Here is a 25,850-nt window from a genome sequence, read left to right as displayed (position 1 = left end):
TGAAGACTTAGAAGAGGTTGATCAAGAGATGGAGATTCAAGAAGAAGAAGCACAACCTCCCATGCCCTTGGAAGGCAATGAAGAGAAGATTGAATTGGAAGAAAGCTACCAAGAGGAAGAGGTTGAAATTGAAGAAGCTTGCAAAGAGGTGGTAATTATTAGAGAAGAGCACAAGGGAGTGAAGCTTGCAATTTCTTTAAAAATACCTCCCCCTAAGTTGCCATCATCCTTCACAACATTCAAGTGGGTAAAATTCATATCCCTTAGCTTTCTAATTCCACTTGAATATGGGCTACTGGAGACGGATGGTCAACTTAGAGCTCTTTGTAACATTAAGAGTAAGAGAAAGATGGCCAGTGGTAAGAATTGTCCTGCAAGGTTCATCATGGTTGGAAGCTTTAAGTTTAAATGCAAAGGTTGGTGTAAGGCTCAACTGAATGGGTCTAGGAAGCTGTTTGGTAGCTGCAGTGAGAATTCAAATTACTTATCACCCAGTTGAAAAAATACAGATCCCGACAAGGATGGGTGTAAAAGCAAGATTTGGGATCCTGGAATCTGCTCTGACACTTGTTACTCCGGGAGCCTAAGAATCTGTTTGAAGCTTCTTAAGGGCTTTACATGCTTAGTTTAGGACCCCGGAGGTTACTAGAAGTACAAACACTGGTGGAGATTCCTGGATGAGTTCAAGCACAAGCCACCATAACAGGGAGCTCACCAAATGTCCAACTTAAGGACTTTAACTAAAAGTGCTAGGTGAGAGACAACCCACCATGGTATGATCGTTTCTTTTTCAATTTTATTTCATATTGTTTGTTTTTATTTTATTTTAATTTTCATTGAACCTGGAGTTGTGCATAACATTCATATTAGCATTGTATTCTGCATTTTTCATGCATAAAAAAAAAAAAAACACGCACGCGACGCGGCAGCGTCGCTGAGGCGTCCGCGTCACCAGTGCGTTTTGGAAGAAAAGAATTGAACAGAGAGTTACGCAGGAGCAGGGCTGGAGGCGTGCCAATGGCACAATTCACCCCACGCGACCGCGTCATATGGGAATAATGGCCTCCCACGCGATCGCGTGACCCACGCGACCGCGTGCCCTGGAATTCGACGTAACAAGGTGTATGGCCGAAGGTTGAGCTGGAATTGGGCTGGACTCGTGCTGGAAGCCTAAGCCCTACCACGCGACCGCGTGCCCCACGCGGCCGCATCATTTTAAGAAAATGGCCATCCACGCGATCGCGTCAACCACGCGACCGCGTCACCCTGGATTTTGGCAATACCAAGTTTTGAACAGAGAGTTGTGCGACCGTGAGGCTGCACTCGCACCACTAGCATAAATCGAGTCACGCGATCGCGTGCCCCACGCGTCCGCGTCACCCAACTTTATCGCGCACCACGCGACCGCGTCACCCATGCGTCCGCGTCGCTTGCACTGCACAGCTTATCCTAATTTGTCAAATATCTTATCTTTTCTCCCCAATCCTAATTTTTCCTCCCTCCTTTCTTACTTACTTCTTCTTCCCTTCTTTCCCTTCTCATTCTTCTTATCTTTTATTTTATTTTACTTAATTTATTTGAATATTTCATTCATTGCATTTTAATTTAGTGCATATTTTTATTTTCTTTTCTAAATTTATCATTTTTCCTTTGTTGTTGAATTTTCTTATTCAACTGTTGCATCTTCTCTTGAATTATTTTGGGTGCTTAGTGACTTGTTTTATTCTGGATAGGTAATATTATTTATATCAATGCCAATCTTTTATACTTGTATTACTTTTACATTGACATGAATTTTTATTATCTCTCCTTACCCACACTCTCTTCCCTATTTTTGCAAATTTTTGCATTCCTGATTTGCCATGTACTTCTACTATTTTCTCATTTGCATGTTGTAGCTACCATGTAATACCCTTATTATCTGGCATTAACACCCATATTTTATTTATTTTCTATCTTTATTTTTGGGTTACTTTTTCTTTTCCCTCTTCTTTCAGGACGGCCACCACGAAGGAAGCGGAAAAACTTCTTAAGGGAAGACAATACAAGTCCATCTGCACAATCCTTGAAGAAGAGCACTGGTGCACGAAATTGTGATCTCCAGGCTCAACAAATCCTGGTAATGGCTCCAAAGCTTGGTGCTCTGATCTTAATTTATAATTGTCACAACTTCGATACAACTAACCAGCAAGTGCACTGGGTCGTCCAAGTAATACCTTACGTGAGTAAGGGTCGAATCCCACGGAGATTGTTGGTATGAAGCAAGCTATGGTCACCTTGTAAATCTCAGTCAGGCAGATATAAAGTGATAATGGTGTTTTCGAATTTAATATAATAAAATAGGGATAGAGATACTTATGTAATTCATTGGTAGGAATTTCAGATAAGTGAATGGAGATGCTTTTCATTCCTCTGAACCTCTGCTTTCCTGCTATCTTCATCCAATCAGTCTTACTCCTTTCCATGGCTGGCTTTATGCAAGGGCATCACCGTTGTCAGTGGCTACATCCCCTCCTCTCAGTGAATAATATGCTCACGCACCCTGTCACGGCACGGCTATTCATCTATCGGTTCCCGATCATGCTGGAATAGGATTCACCCTCCTTTTGCATCTGTCACTAACGCCCAGCACTCGCGAGTTTGAAGCTCGTCACAGTCATTCAATCATTGAATCCTACTCAGAATACCACAGACAAGGTTTAGACCTTCCGGATTCTCTTGAATGCCGCCATCATTCTAGCTTACGCCACGAAGATTCCTGTTAGGAGATCTAAGAGATACTCATTCTAGCTTAATTCATGTAGAACAGAAGTGTTTGTCAGGCACGCGTTCATAAGGGAGAAGGATGATGAGTGTCACACATAATCATCACCTTCATCACGTTCTTGGGTGCGAATGGATATCTTAGAAGAGAAATAAGAAGAATTGAATAGAAAACAGTAGTACTTTGCATTAATCTTTGAGGAACAGCAGAGCTCCACACCTTAATCTATGGAGTGTAGAAACTCTACCATATGAAAATACATAAGTGAAGGTCCAGGCATGGCCGAGATGGCCAGCCCCTCTGATCTAAGAACCAGACGTCCCCAGATTGTCAAAAAGACTAGTAAAAGGTCCTATTTATAATAAACTAGCTACTAGGGTTTACATGAGTAAGTAATTGATGCATAAATCCACTTCCTGGGCCCACTTGGTGTGTGTTTGGGCTGAGCCTGAGTGTTGCACGTGCAGAGGCCATTTGTGGAGTTGAACGCCAGTTTCTATGCCAGTTTGGGCGTTCAACTCTGGTTTTGGATCCTTTTCTGGCGCTGGACGCCAGATTTTGGCAGAAGGCTGGCGTTGAACGCCAGTTTACGTCGTCAATTCTTGGCCAAAGTATGGACTATTATATATTTCTGGAAAGCCCTGGATGTCTACTTTTCAACGCAATTGGAAGCGCGCCATTTCGAGTTCTGTAGCTCCAGAAAACCCACTTTGAGTGCAGGGAGGTCAGAATCCAACAGCATCAGCAGTCCTTTTTCAACCTCTGAATCTGATTTTTGCTCAAGTCCCTCAATTTCAGCCAGAAAATACCTGAAATTACAGAAAAACACACAAACTCATAGTGAAGTCCAGAAATGTGAATTTAACACAAAAACTAATGAAAACATCCCTAAAAGTAACTAGATCCTACTAAAAATATACTAAAAACAATGCCAAAAAGCGTATAAATTATCCGCTCATCACAACACCAAACTTAAATTGTTGCTTGTCCCCAAGCAACTAAAAATCAAATAGGATAAAAAGAAGAGAATATACTATAAATTCCAAACTATCAATGAAACATAGCTGCAATCATATGAGCGGGACTTATAGCTTTTTGCCTCTTGAATAGTTTTGGCATCTCACTTTATCCATTGAAGTTTAGAATGATTGGCATCTATAGGAACTTCAGATTTCGAATAGTGTTATTGACTCTCCTAGTTCAGTATGATGATTCTTGAACACAGCTTCTTTATGAGTCTTGGCCGTGGCCCTAAGCACTTTGTTTTCCAGTATTACCACCGGATACATAAATGCCACAGACACATAATTGGGTGAACCTTTTCAGATTGTGACTCAGCTTTGCTAGAGTCCCCAATTAGAGGTGTCCAGGGTTCTTAAGCACACTCTTTTTTTTTTTGCTTTGGACCTTGACTTTAACCGCTCAGTCTCAAGTTTTCACTTGACACCTACACGCCACAAGCACATGGTTAGGGACAGCTTGGTTTAGCCGCTTAGACCAGGATTTTATTAATTTAGGCCCTCCTATCCACTGATGCTCAAAGCCTTGGGATCCTTTTTATTTTGCCCTTGCCTTTTGGTTTTAAGGGTTATTGGCTTTTTCTGCTTGCTTTTTCTTTTTCTTTCTTTTTTTTTCTATTTTTTTTTCGCCCCTTTTTTTTTTCTGCAAGCTTTGTTCTTTGCTGCTTTTTCTTGCTTCAAGAATCATTTTTATGATTTTTCAGATTATCAAATAACATGTCTCCTAGTCATCATTCTTTCAAGAGCCAACATATTTAACATTCTTAAACAGCAACTTCAAAAGACATATGCACTGTTCAAGCATACATTCGGAAAACAAGAAGCATCGTCACCACATCAATATAATTAAGTTAAGTTCAAGGATAAATTCGAAACTCATGTACTTCTTGTTCTTTTGAATTAAAACATTTTTTATTTAAGAGAGGTGATGGATTCATAGGACATTCATAACTTTAAGACATAGTTACTACTACTAATGATCATGTAATGAAGACACAAACATAGATAAGCACATAACATAGAAAACGAAAAACAGAAGAAAGAAGAACAAGGAATGAATCCACCTTAGTGATGGTGGCGTTTCCTTCTTGAGGACCCAATGATGTCCTTGAGCTCTTCTATGTCTCTTCCTTGTCTTTGTTGCTCCTCCCTCATTGCTTTTTGATCTTCTCTTATTTCATGAAGCATGATGGAGTGCTCTTGATGTTCCACCCTTAGTTGTCCCATATTGGAACTCAATTCTCCTAGGGAGGTGTTGATTTGCTCCCAATAATTTTGTGGAGGAAAGTGCATTTGAGGCATCTCCGGGATCCCATGGTGATGAGCTTCTTGCGCCTCTTGAGCTCCATGACTGGGCTCTCTTGCTTGCTCCATCTTTTTCTTAGTGATGGGCTTTTCCTCTTTAATGAGGATATCTCCCTCTATGTCAATTCCAGCTGAATTGCATAGGTGGCAAATGAGGTGAGGAAAGGCTAACCTTGCCATAGTGGAGGACTTGTCAGCCACCTTGTAGAGTTCTTGAGGTATAATCTCATGAACTTCCACCTCTTCTCTAATCATGATGCTATGGATCATGATGGCCTGGTCTATAGTAACTTCAGACCGGTTGCTAGTGGGAATGATTGAGCATTGAATAAACTCCAACCATCCTCTAGCTATAGGCTTGAGGTCTAATCTTCTTAGTTGAACCGGCTTGCCTTTGGAGTCAATCTTCCATTGAGCTCCTTCTACACATATGTCCATAAGGACTTGGTCCAACCTTTGATCAAAGTTGACTCTCCTTGTGTAGGGGCGTGCGTTCTCTTCCATGTATGGCAAGTTGAACGCGAACCTCACATTCTCCGGACTAAAATCTAAGTAATTCCCCCGAACCATTGTAACATAGTTCTTTGGATCCGGGTTCTTACTTTGATCATGGTTCTTGGTGATCCATGCATTGGCATAGAACTCTTGAACCATTAGGATGCCGACTTGTTGGATGGGATTTGTTAGAACTTCCCAACCTCTTCTTTGAATTTCATGTCGGATCTCCGGATACTCATTTCTTTTGAGTTTAAAAGGGACCTCAGGGATCACCTTCTTCTTGGCCACAACATCATAGAAGTGGTCTTGATGGACTTTGGAGATGAATCTTTCCATCTCCCATGACTCGGATGTGGAAGCTTTTATCTTCCCTTTCCCTCTTCTAGAGGATTCTCCGGTCTTGGGTGCCATCAATGGTAATGGAAAAACAAAAAAGCTATGCTTTTACCACACCAAACTTAGAATATTGCTCGCCCTCGAGCAATAAACAAAAGAATAGAAGAAGAAGAAGAAGAAATATGGAGAGGGAGAGGGAGATGTGGTTTCGGCCAAGAGGAGTGTAGAGGGGTGTGTTGTGTGAATTTGATGAAGAATGGAGGGCTTTATATAGGGAAGGGAAGGGGGGAAGGTTTCGGCCATATGGGTGGGTTTGGGTGGGAAATTGGTTTTAAATTTTGAAGGTAGGTGGAGTTTATGAGGTAGGTTTATTGGGAAGAGTGGGTGGATGTGAGTGGTGAAGGTTTAATGGGGAAGAGAGATTGAGGTGATTGGTGAAGGGTTTTTAGGGAAGAGTGTTTGTGGGGTTGTGTGAAAGAGAGTGGTGAGAAGAAGTGAGTGGAGGTAGGTGGGGATCCTGTGGGGTCCACAGATCCTGAGGTGTTCAAGGAATTACATCCCTGCACCCATTAGGCATGTAAAAATGCCTTTGTATCCAACTCTGGGCGTTCAGCGCCAGGTTGGTGGCCATTTTGGGCGTTCAACGCCCATTTGTGTGCCATTTCTGGCGTTCAGCGCCCAGAAGCTGCCCATTTTGGGCGTTCAGCGCCAGAACCATGCTCTGTTCTGGCGCTGAACGCCAGACAGATGCTCCTCCAGGGTGTGATTTTTCTTCTGCTGTTTTTGATTCCGTTTTCAATTTTTATATTTATTTTGTGACTCCACATGATCATGAACCTAAGAAAACATGAAAAATAATAAAAATAAGAATTAGATAAACATTGGGTTGCCTCCCAACAAGTGCTTCTTTAATGTCAATAGCTTGACAGTGGGCTCTTATGGAGCCTCACAGATGTGCAGAGCTTTGTTGAGACTCTCCAACTCCAAACTTAGAGTTTGGATATGAGAGTTCAACACCAAACTTAGAGTTTGGTTGTGGCTTCCCAAAACCAAACTTAGAGTTTGACTGTGGGTGCTCTGGTTGACTCTGCTTTGAGAGAAGCTTTTCAAGCTTCCTCTCCATGGTTGCAGAGGGAGATCCTTGAGTTTTGAATACAAGGGAGTTCTCTTTCCATTGAAGGACTATTTCACCTCTGTCAACATCAATCACAGCTCTTGCTGTGGCCAGGAAAGGTCTTCCTAGGATGATGGATTCATCCTCTTCCTTTCCAGTATCCAGGACTATGAAATCAGTAGGTATGTAAAGGCCCTCAACCTTTACTAATACATCTTCTACTTGTCCATAAGCCTGTCTTCTTGAGCTGTCTGCCATCTCTAGTGAGATTTTAGCAGCTTGCACCCCATAGATTCCCAGTTTCTCTATTACAGAGAGGGGCATGAGGTTTATTCCTGAACCAAGGTCACACAGAGCCTTAAAGATCATGGTGCCTATGGTACAGGGTATTATGAACTTCCCAGGATCCTGTCTCTTCTGAGGCAATGTCAGTTGATCCAGATCACTTAGTTCATTGATGAACAAGGGAGGTTCAACTTCCCAAGCATCATTGCCAAACAATTTGGCATTCAGCTTCATGATTGCACCAAGAAACTTGGCAGTTTGCTCTTCAGTGACATCCTCATTCTCTTCAGAAGAGGAATACTCATCAGAGCTCATGAAGGGCATAAGGAGGTTCAATGGAATCTCTATGGTCTCTAGATGAGTCTCAGATTCCTTTGGTTCCTCAGAGGGAAGCTCCTTATTAATCACTGGACGTCCCAGGAGGTCCTCCTCCTTGGGATTTACGTCCTCTCCTCTCCTCAGAGGTTCGGCCATGGCGCTTATGTCAATGGCCTTGCACTCTCCTTTTGGGTTCTCTTCTGTATTGCTTGGGAGAGTACTAGGAGGGATTTCAGTGATCCTTTTACTCAGCTGGCTCACTTGTGCTTCCAGATTTCTAATGGAAGACCTTGTTTCATTCATGAAACTTACAGTGGCCTTAGATAGATCAAAGACTAGATTTGCTAAATTAGAAGCATTTTGTTCAGAGTTCTCTGTCTGTTGCTGAGTGGATGATGGAAAAGGTTTGCTATTGCTAAACCTGTTTCTTCCACCATTATTAAAGCCTTGTTGGGGCTTTTGATCCTTCCATGAGAAATTTGGATGATTTCTCCATGTTGAGTTATAGGTGTTTCCATAAGGTTCACCTAAGTAATTTACCTCTGCTATTGCAGGGTTCTCAGGATCATAGGCTTCTTCTTCAGAAGATGCCTCTTGAGTACTGTTGGATGCAGCTTGCATTCCATGCAGACTCTGAGAGATCATATTGACTTGCTGAGTCAATATTTTATTCTGAGCCAATATGGCATTCAGAGTATCAACCTCAAGAACTCCCTTCTTCATAGGCGTCCCATTACTCACAGGATTCCTTTCAGAAGTGTACATGAACTGGTTATTAGCAACCATGTTAATGAGTTCTTGAGCTTCTGCAGGCGTTTTCTTTAGGTGAATGGATCCACCTGCAGAAGTGTCCAGTGACATCTTTGATAGCTCAGATAAACCATCATAGAATATATCCAGGATGGTCCATTCTGAAAGCATGTCAGAAGGACACTTTTTGGTCAACTGTTTGTATCTTTCCCAAGCTTCATAGAGGGATTCACCTTCTTTCTGTCTGAAGGTTTGAACATCAGCTCTAAGCTTGCTCAGCTTTTGAGGAGGAAAGTACTTGGCTAAGAAAGCCGTGACCAGCTTATCCCAAGAGTTCAGGCTGTCTTTGGGTTGAGAATCCAACCATAATCTAGCTCTGTCTCTTACAGCAAAAGGGAAAAGCATGAGCCTGTAGACTTCAGGATCTACTCCATTAGTCTTAACAGTATCACATATCTGCAAGAATTCAGTTAAGAACTGAAAAGGATCTTCAGATGGAAGTCCATGAAACTTGCAGTTCTGCTGCATCAGAGAAACTAATTGAGGTTTCAGCTCAAAGTTGTTTGCTCCAATGGCAGGAATGGAGATGCTTCTTCCATGTAAATTGGAATTAGGTGCAGTGAAGTCACCAAGCATCTTCCTTACATTATTATTATTTTCGGCAGCCATCTCCTATTCCTGTTCGAAAATTTCTGAAAGGTTATCTCTGGATTGTTGTATTTTGGCTTCTCTTAATTTTCTCTTCAGAGTCCTTTCAGGTTCTGGATCTGCTTCCACAAGAATATTCTTATCCTTGCTCCTGCTCATATGACAAAGAAGAAGGCACAGAAAAATAATAATAATAATAGAGATCCTTTATACCACAGTATAGAGATCCCTGTGTGAGTAGAAGAAGAGAAGAAAAGAAAATCTGAACTCAGAGAGAGAGGGGGTTCGGATTTTTGGTGAGTTGAAGGAAAGATGTTAGTATATCAATAAACAAATAGAAGAAGATGAGAGGGGGAAGTGAATTTTCGAAAACAATTTTTGAAAATGAGTTAGTGATTTTCGAAAATAGTTTTTGAAAAAGGTGAGTATTTTTTTTCGAATTTTTTTTTTTAAAAATCAAAAATAAAAATAATTAGTTAATAAAAAAGAAATTTTTGAAAAAGAGGGAAGATATTTTCGAAAATTAGAGAGAGAGAGTTAGTTAGGTAGTTTTGAAAAAGTTAAGAAACAAACAAAAAGTTAGTTAGTTAGTTGAAACAAATTTTGAAAAGATAAGAAGTTAGGAAGTTAGAAAAGATATTTTGAAATCAATTTTTTTTGAAAAACATAAGATGAGAATATATTTTTGAAAAGATATGATAGAAATTAGTTTTTGAAAAAGATTTGATTTTTAAAATCACAATTAATGACTTGATTCACAAGAAATCACAAGATATGATTCTAGAACTTAAAGTTTGAATCTTTCTTAACAAGTAAGTAACAAACTTGAAATTTTTGAATCAAAACATTAATTGATTAGTTATTTTCGAAAATTTTATATAAAAATAAGAAAAAGATTTTTGAAAAAGATTTTTGGAATTTTCGAAAATAACTAAGAAATTTGAAAAAGATTTGATTTTTGAAAAAGATTTTGAAAAAGATAAGATTTTCAAATTGAAAATTTGATTTGACTCATAAGAAACAACTTTGATTTTTAAAAATTTTTGAAAAAGTCAACTCAATTTTCGAATTTGATAAGAGAAAAAGGGAAAGATATTTTTTTGATTTTTTGATTTTTTATGATGCAAGAGGAAAACACTAAAAGGATGCAATGCATGAAATTTTTAGATCAAAACAATGAATGCATGCAAGAATGCTATGAATGTCAAGATGAACACCAAGAACACTATGAATGTCAAGATGAACATCATAGACATAATTTTGAAAAATTTTTAATGCAAAGAAAACATGCAAGACACCAAACTTAGAATTCTTTAATGCTTAGACACTAAGAATTCAAGAATGCATATGATAAACATGAAAAGACACAAAACAAAAAATCATCAAGATCATACAAGAAGACTTACCAAGAACAACTTGAAGATCATGAAGAACACTATGAGTGCATGATATTTTCGAAAAAATGCAAGATGCATATGCAAGTGACACCAAACTTATGATATGACTCAAGACTCAAACAAGAAACACAAAATATTTTTTATTTTTATGATTTTCTAATTTTTTTGGATTTTTATTTTATATTTTTCGCATATTAAAAGGAAAAATAAGGATTCCAAAAATTTTTAATATGAATTCCAGGAATCTTGCCATGTTAGTCTAAAGCTTCAGTCCAGGAATTAGACATGGCTCACTAGCCAGCCAAGCTTTCAAAGAAAGCTCCAGTCCAAAACACTAGACATGGCCAATGGCCAGCCAAGCTTCAGCAGGTGATCATGGATCAGCAGCAGGTGGATGAGCAACAACTAATTTGCTCTTGATAACAAATTGCAAGCCTCAGTCCAAATGAATTTAGACATGGCTTTACAGCCAGCCAGGCTTCACATGCTTCATGAAACACTAGAATTCATTCTTAAAAATTTTGAATAAATTTTTGAAAACATTTTTATTTTTTTCGAAAACAAAAGAGAAATTTTTTTGAAAATATTTTTGAAAGATTTTTGAAAAGAAAACGAAAAGAAAGTTACCCAATCTGAGCAACAAGATGAACCGTCAGTTGTCCAAACTCAAACAATCCCCGGCAACGGCGCCAAAAACTTGGTGCTGTTGCCGGATCAAAAGGGAATCTGGCACTGATGTTACCGGACCAAAAGCTTGCCGAGAACTCAAACAATCCCCGGCAACGGCGCCAAAAACTTGGTGCACGAAATTGTGATCTCCAGGCTCAACAAATCCTGGTAATGGCTCCAAAGCTTGGTGCTCTGATCTTAATTTATAATTGTCACAACTTCGATACAACTAACCAGCAAGTGCACTGGGTCGTCCAAGTAATACCTTACGTGAGTAAGGGTCGAATCCCACGGAGATTGTTGGTATGAAGCAAGCTATGGTCACCTTGTAAATCTCAGTCAGGCAGATATAAAGTGATAATGGTGTTTTCGAATTTAATATAATAAAATAGGGATAGAGATACTTATGTAATTCATTGGTAGGAATTTCAGATAAGCGAATGGAGATGCTTTTCGTTCCTCTGAACCTCTGCTTTCCTGCTATCTTCATCCAATCAGTCTTACTCCTTTCCATGGCTGGCTTTATGCAAGGGCATCACCGTTGTCAGTGGCTACATCCCCTCCTCTCAGTGAATAATATGCTCACGCACCCTGTCACGGCACGGCTATTCATCTGTCGGTTCCCGATCATGCTGGAATAGGATTCACCCTCCTTTTGCGTCTGTCACTAACGCCCAGCACTCGCGAGTTTGAAGCTCGTCACAGTCATTCAATCATTGAATCCTACTCAGAATACCACAGACAAGGTTTAGACCTTCCGGATTCTCTTGAATGCCGCCATCATTCTAGCTTACGCCACGAAGATTCCTGTTAGGAGATCTAAGAGATACTCATTCTAGCTTAATTCATGTAGAACAGAAGTGTTTGTCAGGCACGCGTTCATAAGGAGAAGGATGATGAGCGTCACACATAATCATCACCTTCATCATGTTCTTGGGTGCGAATGGATATCTTAGAAGAGAAATAAGAATAATTGAATAGAAAACAGTAGTACTTTGCATTAATCTTTGAGGAACAGCAGAGCTCCACACCTTAATCTATGGAGTGTAGAAACTCTACCGTATGAAAATACATAAGTTCAGGTCCAGGCATGGCCGAGATGGCCAGCCCCTCTGATCTAAGAACCAGACGTCCCCAGATTGTCAAAAAGACTAGTAAAAGGTCCTATTTATAATAAACTAGCTACTAGGGTTTACATGAGTAAGTAATTGATGCATAAATCCACTTCCTGGCCCACTTGGTGTGTGTTTGGGCTGAGCCTGAGTGTTGCACGTGCAGAGGCCATTTGTGGAGTTGAACGCCAGTTTCTGTGCCAGTTTGGGCGTTCAACTCTGGTTTTGGATCCTTTTCTGGCGCTGGACGCCAGATTTGGGCAGAAGGCTGGCGTTGAACGCCAGTTTACGTCGTCAATTCTTGGCCAAAGTATGGACTATTATATATTTCTGGAAATCCCTGGATGTCTACTTTCCAACGCAATTAGAAGCGCGCCATTTCGAGTTCTGTAGCTCCAGAAAATCCACTTTGAGTGCAGGGAGGTCAGAATCCAACAGCATCAGCAGTCCTTTTTCAACCTCTGAATCTGATTTTTGCTCAAGTCCCTCAATTTCAGCCAGAAAATACCTGAAATTACAAAAAAACACACAAACTCATAGTAAAGTCCAGAAATGTGAATTTAACACAAAAACTAATGAAAACATCCCTAAAAGTAACTAGATCCTACTAAAAATATACTAAAAACAATGCCAAAAAGCGTATAAATTATCCGCTCATCAAGCACCAGTTGGAACAACCTGTCCACCTGCACATCTCAGCATGCACCGAGGACGGTGCAATCTTTAAGTGTGGGGAGGTCGATACCGACTTCCATGGGTTAGTTACCCTCTTTGCAACACCAATATTTTCTTTGTTAATTGTTGCATTTGCATGTTTGATTGCATATTTGTTTGTTTGATTTTATGCATACTTTACCACTTGGTTGAAGTAATATTTTCTTTTTCAAGAAACCTTTTAAGAGTATTTCACTAATTTGAATAAAATTTAATGTTACACTTGTTTGAAGAGATATTATACTGGAACATGGTTTAGAGCTCGAACACACAAAACCTGTGAGATTTTGAGCCTATTTGAATTGGTTGCATTATTTAACCAATATTTTATTTTTGATGTGTGTTTTTCTCTCTAAAATTGTGATCTTTGTCTTGCTTAATTCTATATTTCCATAATCTGATGTATGCATACACTTACATGATTGAGGCCTTTGTTTCACTAAGCTTACATACCCATATGGCCTTACCTTTCATTATCCCTTGCAAACCAATTTTGAGCCTATTCTACCCCTTTGTTCTTTTTATTTAGCACATCATTAACTCTAAGCGAAAAACAATAATGTCCTTAATTTGAATCCTTGGTTAGCTTAGACTAGTGAGAGTGCTTATGATTTAAGTGTGAGAAAAGTGGATTTGGAAACAATTGGTTTAAGAATTGGGTATTATATATCTTTATGAAAATGTGAAAGAAATGTGTAGAACATGATTCATGCATTCAATATCTTAATCATATGCATTAAAAAAAAGAAAAAAAATGAAAAAGAGCAAATAAGAAAAAGGGGACAAAATGCCCCAAAGTAAATGTTGAAAACAATGCATATGTACTGTACTTGAAATTAGAATGCATGAATATGTGGAAAACATGGTTAATGGATGGTTAGATATTGTATTATGATTACATGGATTGTCTAAAGTTAGGGGGAAAGTTTAAGTTAATTAAGGATTCAGATTTTAGTCCACTTGGCCAAATACAATCCTACCTTGACCCTAACCCCATTACAACCCTTAAAAGACCTCTTGATATGTGTATCTGTGCATTAAATTTATGTTTATTGTTAGATGAAGAGCAAGCCTTAGAAAGCAAGGTTAGTAGAGAATTGAGAGAATCGAACCTAAAAACACTTGAGTGATTAGAGTGTATACACTACCAGTGAGGGTTCGATGTTCAATTCCTTGTTCCCTGCTTTCATGAGCTATTTTCTTCTTGCAAGTCTATTTGTACTTAATTTTCATGGTTTGAATTAGTAAAATCCAGTTCATATTTATTCTTGGAGAACTTATTTAATTTTAACCAAGTAGGTAGAAACATTTTTTGCATGTAGTTGCATTCACATAGGTAGGTTGCATTTCATACATTCTATCATTCCTCTTCACCTTTATAGTTTCTCTTGAGCTTAGCATGAGAACATGCTATTGTTTAAGTGTGGGGAGGTTGATAAACCTCTATTTCATGGTTTATCTTGTGCTCATTTGAGTGGTTTTTATCAACTCTTTACCCACTTATTCATACTATTTGCATGGTTTTACATTTGCCTTCCTAATTATGTGCTTTGATTGAAAACATGCTTCTTTGGACTTATAATTTCTAATATTAATCCTCTCTTATCACCATTAGATGCCTTGATATGTGTGTTAAGTGATTTCAGAGATTACGGGGCAGGAATAGCTCAGAGGATAGAAAGGAAGCATGCAAAAGTGGAAGGAATACAAGAAGTTGGAGAAACTGCTAAGCTGTCCAGCCTGACCTCTTTGCACTCAAACGGCTATAACTTTAGCTATAGAGGTCCAAACGACGCGGTTCCAATTGCATTGGAAAGCTAATGTTTGGCGCTTCGATTTGATATATAATAGGCCATAGTTGCCTTGACGCTAGGCGACGCGACCGCGTGCTCCATGTGGCCGCGTCGCAGTGACGGAAATCCAGCGTGGTTGAATTCGAGACCAGCGAATTTTGGGCTGTTTCTGACCCAGTTCTCGGCCCAGAAAACACAGATTAGAGGCTATAAAGTGGGAGAATGCATCCATTCATAATTAGGCTCTCATAATTCACAATTTTAGGAGTAGATGTAGTTTCTAGAGAGAGAGGTTCTCTCCTCTCTCTTAGGATTAGGATTTAGGACTTCTTTTAGTTTTAGGAGTGACTCTCAATCCCAGGTTCTTTATTTTTATTTATTTTTCCAATTTAATTTATGAACTCTTCCATGTTACATATAATTTTCTTAATTAATGTTATTTGAGGTATTTCAGTTTATGATTGCTTTCTTTAATTTATGTTATTGTTGCTTTACATTTGAAGGCATTTTTATTCCAGCAAATTTACTTTTTCCCTTTTTGGTTTTGGTTAAGAAATCAGTAACTCAGGAGTTATCTTATCTCAACATAATTGATAACTGTTATCTTTGCTAATTGAACTAAACTTCAATAATCCCAACCTTTTCTTAGAAAATAAATAGGATTCGAAGATCAAACTAATTAGTCCCTTGACTTTCCTTTGCTTCAGCAAGGGTTAACTAAGTGGAATTAAGATCCAACTTTCATTGTTTTTGATAAGGACAACTGAGCCTAGACTTCCAATTTCTCATACCTTGCCAAAAGTTTATTTTACAGTTATTTATTTATTTTATTTGTCATTTAAATATACCTGTGCCCATTGCCCAAACTCAACATCCCCCAATTTACAAACTCATAACCAATAATAAGAACACACCTCCCTGCAATTCCTTGAGAAGACGACCCGAGGTTTAAATACTCGGTTATCAATTTTAAAGGGGTTTGTTACTTGTGACAACCAAAATGTTTGTACGAAGAAATTTCTGTTGGTTTAGAGACTATATCTACAATGTGACTGTTTTTATGAAATTATTTATTGGCAAAAATCCTAATGTCACTCTCCCTATGGATGATGTATCTCTCCTTCGCCATTTAGATTTTATAACTCGGACTAGCATTAAGATGGCACATATGGGAGCTGCTTTGTACCGAACTGCCCAAGATCTTCCTCTTCATGCCACCAAAGCCTTCATGGAGGAGGCTAAGCAGGAGTTCAACCGAATGAAGGGTTTGAAAGAGGAGCTCCAAGTGAAAGTGACCAAACTGGAGAAGGAGTTGGAGGGCAAAAAGGCTAGTTCTGTTGCTTTGGCGGCTTCTGTGAGGTTAGCTGAAGACATAGCATCAAGGAGTTGGAGTCTGCCCGGGTTGATTATGCCGAGCTCCAGGGTCACCTTGTAGGCAGCGTAAATGCTGCTTATGAGAACCTGAAGGAGCTGGTTCGAGTTCTTACACCCGAGGTCGACCTTACTCTCTTCAGCCTAGACAATGTTGTAAAGGATGGCAAGATTGTCCCTGACGACCCTGATGACGATGATGTTGAACCCCCTCATGTGCCTGCCGTCAAGACTTCTGTTGCGCCGACTTCTTCAGCTCCTTCATCCGAGGTTGGTCATCCTGAATCGGAACCCGATTGCAAGATCTTAAACAGGGATGATGGAACAGTGGATGTAGTGCCTCTTCAGACTCGCCCTCCTTTACCCCGTGCTGATGCTGCCGAGAAGCCTTCGGATCTTAAATGAATTTTTTGAATATTTGTGTAAATAGCCCGGCTTGTGGGCTTTTGAACTCTTTATTTTGTAATTGGTAGTCGCTGGCCCCTTGACACTTTCTTAGTTGCATGTTTAGCAACCTATTTTTGAAAAATAAAATGGTTTCCAATCTTTTGGGGCTGGTTCTGGTAGCCTCTTGGGGTTGTTATTATTATAACTTCATGTTTTTCATATCATGTCTGTTTTTATCTGTCTTGGTACCTTTATTAGGTTTTTTGGAAGTGTTGGAGCCATGTTGCTCGACCTCCTTGGATTGCCTTTGTGTTTCATACTCGTGGCTTGATTCCTTTGAGGTTGTGGATGTTTGGATCCACTCGTATGTCAGCTTCCTCGCTTTAGCCTGGAGTTATTTTTAGTAATCCCTTTTGTTTGGACCTTTGTGAGATCCATTTTGCGAATGGCCAAGGTGAGGTTACGCTGATGAGTTCCTCTGGCGGGGTGATGTGAAAGTTGGCATGTTTATGATATGGTGGACATGTCTTTACGAACTTCGTGGCATCTTTTTGTAGAGTTGGCCAATAAAATCCTGCCCAGAGTTCTTTTTTGGTGAGTGCTTGTGCTCCGAGATGATTGCCACAGATGCCACTGTGTACTTGTCCTAGAACTTCCTTTGTGTTGGAAGTCGTACACATTTTAACAATGGTATTGAAATTTTTCTTTTGTATAGAGTATTGTTTGTGATAGTGTAGTATCGTGCCTCCCATTTTAACTTTTTTGCCTCCTTCTCATCTGTAGGAAGTGTTTCTGTTTTGAGGAAGTTAATTATAAGAGTCATCCATCCTTGATCTAGACCTGTTATGGCTAGGACTTTTTCCTCTTTCGAGATTGACAGGTTCTGTAGTATTTCCTAGATAAGGCTTCTATTGTTGCCCCCTGGTTTGGTGCTGGCTAATTTTGAGAGTGCATCAGCTCGGGCATTTTGTTCGCGGGGTATGTGACGGACCTCATACTCCCCGAGTCGTCCGAGTTATTCCCTGGTTTTATCCAAGTACTTTTTCATGGTGGGGTCCTTGGCTTGGTAGCTTCCTGTTATTTGTGAAGTGACCACCTGTGAGTCACTGAAGATGAGTTTTTGAGCTCCAACCTCTTTAGCCAGCTTCAAACTAGCTAGTAGTGCCTTATATTCAGCTTGGTTATTTGAGGCAGGGAACCCGAATTTGAGGGAGAGTTTGATTTGCGTTCCTTGGTTACTTTCAATTATCACACCCGCGCCACTTCCAGTCTTATTTGAGGAGCCGTCCACGTAGAGATTCTATTCTGTGGGGATTTCTAGGGTGTCTGTAAATTCTGCAATGAAGTCGGCCAGGTATTGTGATTTGATGGCTATCCGAGCTTCGTATTGAAGGTCAAATTCAGACAACTCGACTGCCCATTGCAAGATTCTGCCTGCTAGGTCTGTTTTCTGTAATATCCCTTTTATGGGCTAGTTGGTCCGAACCTTAATGGTGTGAGTTTGGAAGTATGGACGAAGTCGTCGAGATGTTAGTATGAGAGCATAGGCAAATTTTTCTGTTTTTTGGTAGTTCAGCTCAGATCCTTGTGATGATTTACTGATGAAGTATACGGGTTCTTGCCCATTGTCGTCTTCTCGAACTAGTGTTGAGGCTACTGCCTGACTTCCTACTGTGAGGTATAATATGAGTGGTTCTCCTTCTCGTGGTCGAGATAGGATAGGTGGCTGTCCTAGGAATCTTTTAAAATCTTAGAAGGCCTGTTCTCACTCCGTTGTCCATTTGAATCTCTTTCCTTTCCTTAGAGTACCATAGAAAGGGAGAGATCTTATCGCTGATCCCGCTAGAAATCTGGACAAGGCTGCCAGTCTTCCATTAAGCTGTTGTACCTCTTTGATGCAAGTCGGGCTCTTCATATCGAGTATGGCCTGGCATTTATCTGGATTTGCCTCAATTCCCCTTTGTCTGAGCATAAAACCCAGGAATTTGCCAACTTCTACTGCGAAGGTGCATTTTACAGGATTAAGTCGCATGCCATGCCTTCTTATGGTGTCGAATATTTGGGCGATGTCGGACAGCAACGTCTTTTCACTTTGTGTCTTTATTAATATGTCGTCCACATAGACTTCCATATTTTTTCCAATATGATCCGTGAAGACCTTATTCATTAATCTCTGGTAAGTAGCTCCCACATTTTTAAGACCAAAAGGCATGACGATGTAGCAATATTTCGCTTTTGGGGTTAAGAATGAAGTTTTTTCTTGGTCGGATGGATACATTGGGATTTGATTGTATCCCGAATAAGCGTCCATAAACGAGAGGTATTTATATCCGGAGGAGGCATCTACTAGAGCGTCGATACTTGGGAGTGGATAAGGATCTTTTGGGCAGGCTTTGTTGAGATCAGTGTAGTCGGTGCACATTCGCCACTTCCCATTTGATTTTTCACCAAGACGACGTTAGCTAACCATAGTTGGTACTTGACTTCTCTTATGAATCCTGCCTCCAGTAAAGCTTGTACCTGCTCTTCCACAGCTTGGGATTGTTCGCGTCTGAGCTTTCTACGTCTCTGTTGTACTGGTTGAGATCCTGGGTAGACTGCTAGCTTATGGCACATTAACTCGGGGTCTATGCCTGGCATGTCTGCAGCCTTCCATGCAAAGAGGTCGATGTTATCTCGTAAGAACTGTATGAGTGATTCTTTTGTGTCTCCCTTTAGGATTGTTCCAATATTGGTTTTTTTGTCCAGAATATCCATGATCTAGACTTTCTCTACTTCACCTTCGGGCTGTGGGCGGAGTTTTTCCCGCCTCTGAACTTCCCCGAGTTCGATTGTGTGGAACTCTTCTCCTCTGCCTCTGAGGTTTAGACTTTCGTTGTAGCAGCGGCGCGCCGTCTTCTGGTCTACTTTTATTGTAGCTATCCCTTCTTCTGTTGGGATTTTCATGCATAGATGTGGAGTCGAGACTATTGCGCCGAGATGATTCAACGTTGTCCGACCTATTAAGGCGTTGTAGGCCGAACTTACGTCGACCACGATGTAGTCTATATTGAGTGTTCTTGATTAGCTTCCTTTTCCGAAGGTTGTGTGTAGTGAGACGTATCCAAGTGGTTGAACTGGGGTGTCTCCCAGTCTAAACAAGCTGTTCGGATAGGCTCTGAGTTCTTTTTCTTCCAGGCTGAGCTTGTCGAAAGTAGTTTTGAATAAGGTGTCGGCAGAGCTCCCCTGGTCTATCAGTGTGTGGTGGAGATTTATGTTTGCAAGTATAATAGTGATGACCATGGGATCGTCGTGTTCTGAGATAATACCGGATGCGTCTTCTTTGGTGAAAGTGATTGCGGAGAGGTCGGGTGATTCCTCCTTTCCCTCGACATGGTATACTTCTTTAAGATATCTTTTGCGAGATGATCTGGAGATTCCTCCTCTACAAATCCACCGTGTATCATGTGGATGTGTCTTTCTGGTGTACGAGGTGATCGTTCGGTTCGTCCGACATCTTCGTCTCTTCTTCTTCTTCGTTGCTCATTGTCTCGGATGGCCAGATACCGATCCAATTTCCCTTCTTTTACTAGTTTTTCTATGACATTCTTTAAGTCAAAACATTCGTTGGTAGAATGCCCGCGGATTCGATGGTATTCACAATATTCAGTCCGATTTCCTCCTCCTTTTTTGCCTTTCAGTGGTCGAGCTAGGGGTATTTTTTCAGTATGGCAAACTTCCCTGTAGATATCCACGAGGGACACCCGAAGAGGGGTGTAATTGTGGTATTTTTTTATTTTCTCCCCATGTCGTTCTTTCTTCTTTTTGGACTCTTTGTCCTTATCCCGGGAGGGGTAGGTGAATCCAGATTTTGAGGTCTCTCCTAGTCGGGAGTTTTCCTCCATGTTAATGTACTTCTCTGCTTGTTCTTGCACTTCGTTCAGAGATGCGGGGTGTTTTTTCGTATAGATTGGCTAAAAGGTCCCTCTCGCAGGCCATTGATGAGGCCCATAATGGCGGCCTCCATTGGTAGGCTATGTATATCTAGGCATGCTTTGTTGAATCTTTCCATGTAGCTACGTAAACTTTCCCGATCTCCTTGTTTGATTCCTAATAAACTTGGGGCGTGCTTGGTTTTGTCTTTCTGGATAGAGAATCTGGCTAGAAACTTTTTGGCCAAGTCGTCAAAGCTTGAGATGGACCTAGGGGGTAGGTTGTTGAACCACCTGATCGTCATTTTGGTTAAGGTAGTCGGGAAGGCTTTGCAGCGGACTATGTTCGAGGCGTCGGTGAGGTACATTCGACTTCTGAAATTACTGAGGTAATGGTTGGAATCTGCCGTGCTGTCATATAAAGGTATATCCGGGATTTTAAAGTCCTTAGGGATTTTGGTCTTTAGTGAATAGATCTTGATCCTTGCGTGAGCTGTCCTCATGGGTGGATCGAGTAGCTTTGTCTTTGAGATCGGCTTCGAGTTTTAGAAGTTTATCTTTTAATTCCCGGTGCTGCCTTATCTCCCTTTGTAGATCTTTCCCAGCTTCTTGCTGATGTTGGGCTTCTTTTTCAAGTTGTTTTAAACAATCTTGAAGCGTCTCTAGAGCTCCCGGGTTTGGTGAGTTTTTGTCCCCGTTAGATTTTGGGGTATCTTTTGGTGTAGTGTCCGCGTTTTTGTGCGGCATTCTATCTTCTAGATCTGAATCATGGTCGTTGTCATGGTCGTCCGTCATGGTGATGGGATGACTTTCAGATTCCCTGGCAACGACGCCAATGTTCCGAGGGTTACCTGAAACTGTAGGTCGATCTCGGATGAGATCTTTTGTGCTGATCAGAGATGATGTGTCCGGCGGTGAGTGGAGGACGGAGCTATCGTATCCGACTTGTTGAGCTTGGCTACACTGCAGATCCTTCGTCCCTGGAGGGTGGGGGGTACCTGCAAGGGACTCCGATGCTTAAGTTAGCAAGGGTATTAAGCAGGTTTTTAGTAGAATCAGAGTATGAGTTATACCTGGGTGCTCCAATGTATTTATAGTAGTGTCGAGTGACCTTTTTAGATAAGATAAGTTAGTTATCTTATCTTATCTTATCTTATCTTTTGGGTGAGGTCATCTTATCTTCAAGGGAACCGCCCTTATCTCTGTAGGCTTGGACCGCCTTTGGATTTAGGTCGTGTTCCTCTATCTGAGCCCTTTATTGGGCTTTTCTGGTAATTTGGCCAAGCTCTTTGAGAAGAGGTCAGATAGTCTGACTTGAAGAGGTCGGTCGCCTTGTCGTTAAACATCCCGGGTCAGATAGCTCGACCCAGGGTATGAACAGTTCCCTTGACTGTTGAGTTGCTTCTATGCAACTTATTATGTAGAAAAACAAAATATTTTAAACTCTTGAGGCCCTCTTTCAAGTTGCCTTCTGAGTCTTTTAATGATGGCCGTGTTTCTTTGGATATGTTGATCGTTCCTTTGCAACCTTTGCAAATTTTGTAGATCTTTATAGAGTGTTGGTGCTCTACTGTCCGACCTCTTTTTAATTAGATCTTTTATCTATCTTTTGGTTGGGCGAGATGACCCTTGGGGCTAACTTGTTCGACAACTTTTTAGTATTTTGGAAGAACCTTTTTAGTTAGTCTTTGAACAATTTTGATAGCCTTGTTGTGGAGTTGTGGCTTTTTGGGCAGAGCTGTGTCCCTTTTAGCGCACGCTTTTCGTTGGTCTGACTTCTCTTTGTCGATTCTTCTTAAGTTATTTTTAGTAATCCATTTTTAATCAGACCTCGTCAGGCCTCTTTCTATGGATTACATTTTATAACTTTGTCGCTTTGGTTTGGTCTGACTTCTTCTTGTCGGATCTTCTTAAGTTATTTTTAGTAGTCCATTTTTAATCAGACCTCGTCAGGCCTTTTTCTATGGATTACTTTTTATAACTTTGTCACTTTAATTATTTTGGTCCGACTTCTTCTTGTTGGTCCTACTTAAGTTATTTTTAGTAGTCCATTTTTTATCAGACCTCGTCAGGCCTCTTTCTATGCATTACTTTTTATAACTTCTTGCATTGATCTGTTTTGATTGCTTTCAGCTTGCCGACCTTGTCGTGATCGAGCGGTGAATTTGGTTTTCATATTGTTGACATTGTCGTGATCGGGTGGTGAATTTGGTTTTCACCTTGCCGACCTTGTCATGATCGGGCAGTGAATTTTTGCGCTCAGATCAATGCCTCTTGGTAGGAAACTTTTTAGGGAATCTGAAAAACTTTATTCAATTAGAAAATAGGCATATAGGCAAGAATATATACATATGGGTGCTTACCCTTCTAAATCAGGTAATTTTGTAGATTTTAGTTTGGCGCCTCATTAAAAAACCTTTTCAGGAAAAAGAGTGCTCCTTAACCTAAGATCTTTATTACTTTCTAACTATAGTACCTTCTTAGGTTGCAGGCATGACATGACCTTGGTAGCTCTCATCCCTCGAGGTCAGATACCTTGTAGTAGTGATGGGTGAAAATTAAAATTCCACACAAACTCACCAACAAGTGTACCGGGTCGCATCAAGTAGTAAAACTCACTTAGAGTAAGGTTGATCCCACAGGGATTGATGGATCAAGCAATTTTAGTGAGTGATTAGTCTAGTCAAGCTAACATTGGTGAATTGGGTGAAAAGTGACCAACAGAATGTAAATGACAAGAAATTTAAAGTTGCAGAAAATAAATGAGCAAAAATGTAAAGAGCAAGGAATGTAAATCGGCAAAATCTTGAATGACAAGAAAGGTAAATTGCATGAAATGTAAAGGGGGCTGGTTGCTGGAAAATCAATGAAGCAGTAGATCAAAGCCTAGAACAATTATAGAGGAATTAAATTGTAGGGAAAAATAAATTCAGATCGCAGCAAGCTCAAATGTAAAGTGGCAGAATGTAAATCGAAGTGCAGAAGAGTAAATCAAGCTTAATAAAATTGAAACTGTGAAATTGAAGAAGAACAGAATTTTTAGGAAGATGAAAATTGTAGGAAAGTCAATTGGAAGCAATGAAATAGAAGATTCAAATTCAAGCTCAATGTAAACTAAAGTGTATAATTGCAGAAAAGTAAAATTTGCAGAAAAGGAACTTGTAGCAGAGAAGGAAATTGAAATTTTCATAAGCCAAATTGAATTGCAACATTGAAATGTAAAAGTGCAGAAAAATTAAAGTGTTTCAAAGAGAACTTTCTATTCTACTCCTACTCCTATTGCTTTCTAGCAGAGCTAGCCTCCCTAATGAAATGGAAATGATGCCTTTATATAGGCTTTACAAAATGAAAATGAAATTGAAATTGAAAACAAATTACAATTTAAATGAAATTCCTATTCTAACTATCTCTTGTGCTTTTGAGTGATGATAATGGGCTTTGCTTGCTTTGGATTTGAAGAAAGATGGGTCTGGTTGGCTTTGGTTCAAGTTGGTATGGTGTGTGGGAACCTTCCAGGGGAGCGCTCCGTTTGGTATAGTGAGCGTTACGTTCACTCTTGGTTGGTGAACCTTGGCTGCAATTGGTCCTTGCCCATAGCGTTCACTAAGTGAATGTTCCACTCACTCTTTGAGCACTACATTCCTTTGCTTCCCTGGGCCAACTTTGAACCCAGCTATCCTTCGCCAAGAGAGCACGAAAAAGTTGAGGAAAGGGAACGCTACATTGCCTTTTTCCAACGCTTCCTCTTGGTGAGTCTTGCTTTTTGCATGCTTGGCTTTCCTTGGTTCCAAAAGAGCATGAAAAAGGTAGCAAAAGGGAGCGCTACGCTTGAATTTTTGAGCGCTACTCACCCTTGTCTTGATGCGCCCATCTTTGCTCCCTTGTTGCCCCCCTCTTCAAGCCTTGGTTAGCGCGTATTTGGTTGGTTTTTGGGCCTTAAAGATACCCATCACTTGTGTTTCAATTTCATGCCAAATATAGATTGATGTATATCATTGGAAAGCTCTGAATGTCAACTTTCCAACGCCACTAGAAGTGCATCAATTGGACATCTGTAGCTCAAGTTATGGCCCTTCTTCTTGTTGGAGTGTAAAGAGGTCAGGGTTGCAAATCCTCTTTGTTCCTTCTCCTTCATCTTTTCACCTATCATCAACCAAACAAATACATCAAAGCCGTGGCATAATCATCAACTCTTGCATCATTCATATTATCAACTAAATCTTGTAAGAAATCTAATGAAAATGCATAAAATTACTAATGTTTTATTGAATATAGACAAGCATGAAATTCTCACTCAAACACTTATTGTGCAAAAAAGTGCATAAATCCTAATGAAATAAATGAAAAATGCTTGTAAAGCTAGCATAAGATGACTTTTCATCACAACACCAAACTTAAATCTTGCTTGTCCCCAAGCAAGAAAAGAATTATGCTCAAAGGTTCTTTCAATTGGAATGGATTGAAGAATAACTCGTAATGTCCTGTGAGTGAAGTGATTAAGTGATAGTGGGATGAACTCTAAATTATATGCTCATGCAAGGGCTTCAGTGCTTACTAGTCCCCACATCCTGGAAGTCTTAGATCTTAGGAATTTCATCCAAATGATATCATGGAGATCTCTCTATAGGTAATCACCTTGAAGCAGCTTATAGTTTCTGTGTTTTGCCCTTGACTCTAAGTGCCATATCTCAAAGTGGCTCTTTAGATAAGCTTTCAATCAATACTCCTAAACCAGTTGGTTTTAAGATAATAGGTGTTAAAGCACCCCTGAGGATTTACTTGCTCAAGCCTCTCTCTTTGACACAATTCGACCACAAGCATTTACTAGGATAATAACTCTTTGAGTTCTTGTTTCTTTCTTCTTTTCTGCCTAGTAATTGATGCTCAGAGCCTTGGGCCATGTTCTTTTGTTTTTGTGTTTCCTTTATTTTCTTTTGCTACTCCTTGGATCAATAAATGTTTGAGAATCTCCACACTACTTCTTTGAACTCTATGTCCTGCCTATGAGCTCCCATCCAAGTTTCATAAACATGCAACCTCAATACATAATCATACAACTAGAACCACCACTTCTCTTAATCTTTTGCTTGCCTCAAAACTTTTTAATTCCTCAATCCTTCTTTTCAAAGAACTGTCCTTTGATGCCTTTTTGAAATATTGAGTGCAAGCAAGTTTTGAAGAGTATAGTATTGTGAACAATCAAGCATCTCAGTTATTGGATTACAGAGAAACTATACTAGGCAGACAGACAGGGGTACAATATCACTTCCAATCATAGCAGTGTCTGATACAAAACAATCACTTAACAATACAATCTTTTGGAGTTTACTTGCTTTACTCCTTATCATCATCATTGCTGGTCTTCACATTCCTCTTTGTCTCTTTAGTTGATGATGCTTAATCCTTCCAAAAACTTGGATGATCCTCTGTAATGATATTGAAAGTTTCTTGTTCCCCAA

General features: G+C 40.0%; 1 non-coding gene across 1 annotated transcript; it reads left to right on the top strand.

Moving 5' to 3' along the window:
- Positions 1-8,554: 8,554 nt before the first annotated feature.
- Positions 8,555-8,662, top strand: LOC112724632 (small nucleolar RNA R71). The gene has a single exon (XR_003163787.1). It is a non-coding gene; the product is annotated as a small nucleolar RNA R71 (small nucleolar RNA).
- The last annotated feature ends 17,188 nt before the right edge of the window (positions 8,663-25,850 follow it).

The sequence above is a fragment of the Arachis hypogaea genome, chromosome 11 (genome assembly GCF_003086295.3).
Source record: "Arachis hypogaea cultivar Tifrunner chromosome 11, arahy.Tifrunner.gnm2.J5K5, whole genome shotgun sequence".
Lineage (NCBI taxonomy): Eukaryota > Viridiplantae > Streptophyta > Magnoliopsida > Fabales > Fabaceae > Arachis > Arachis hypogaea.
Note: the sequence above shows the minus strand (reverse complement) of the source record. Positions and strands in the feature narration are given on the sequence as shown.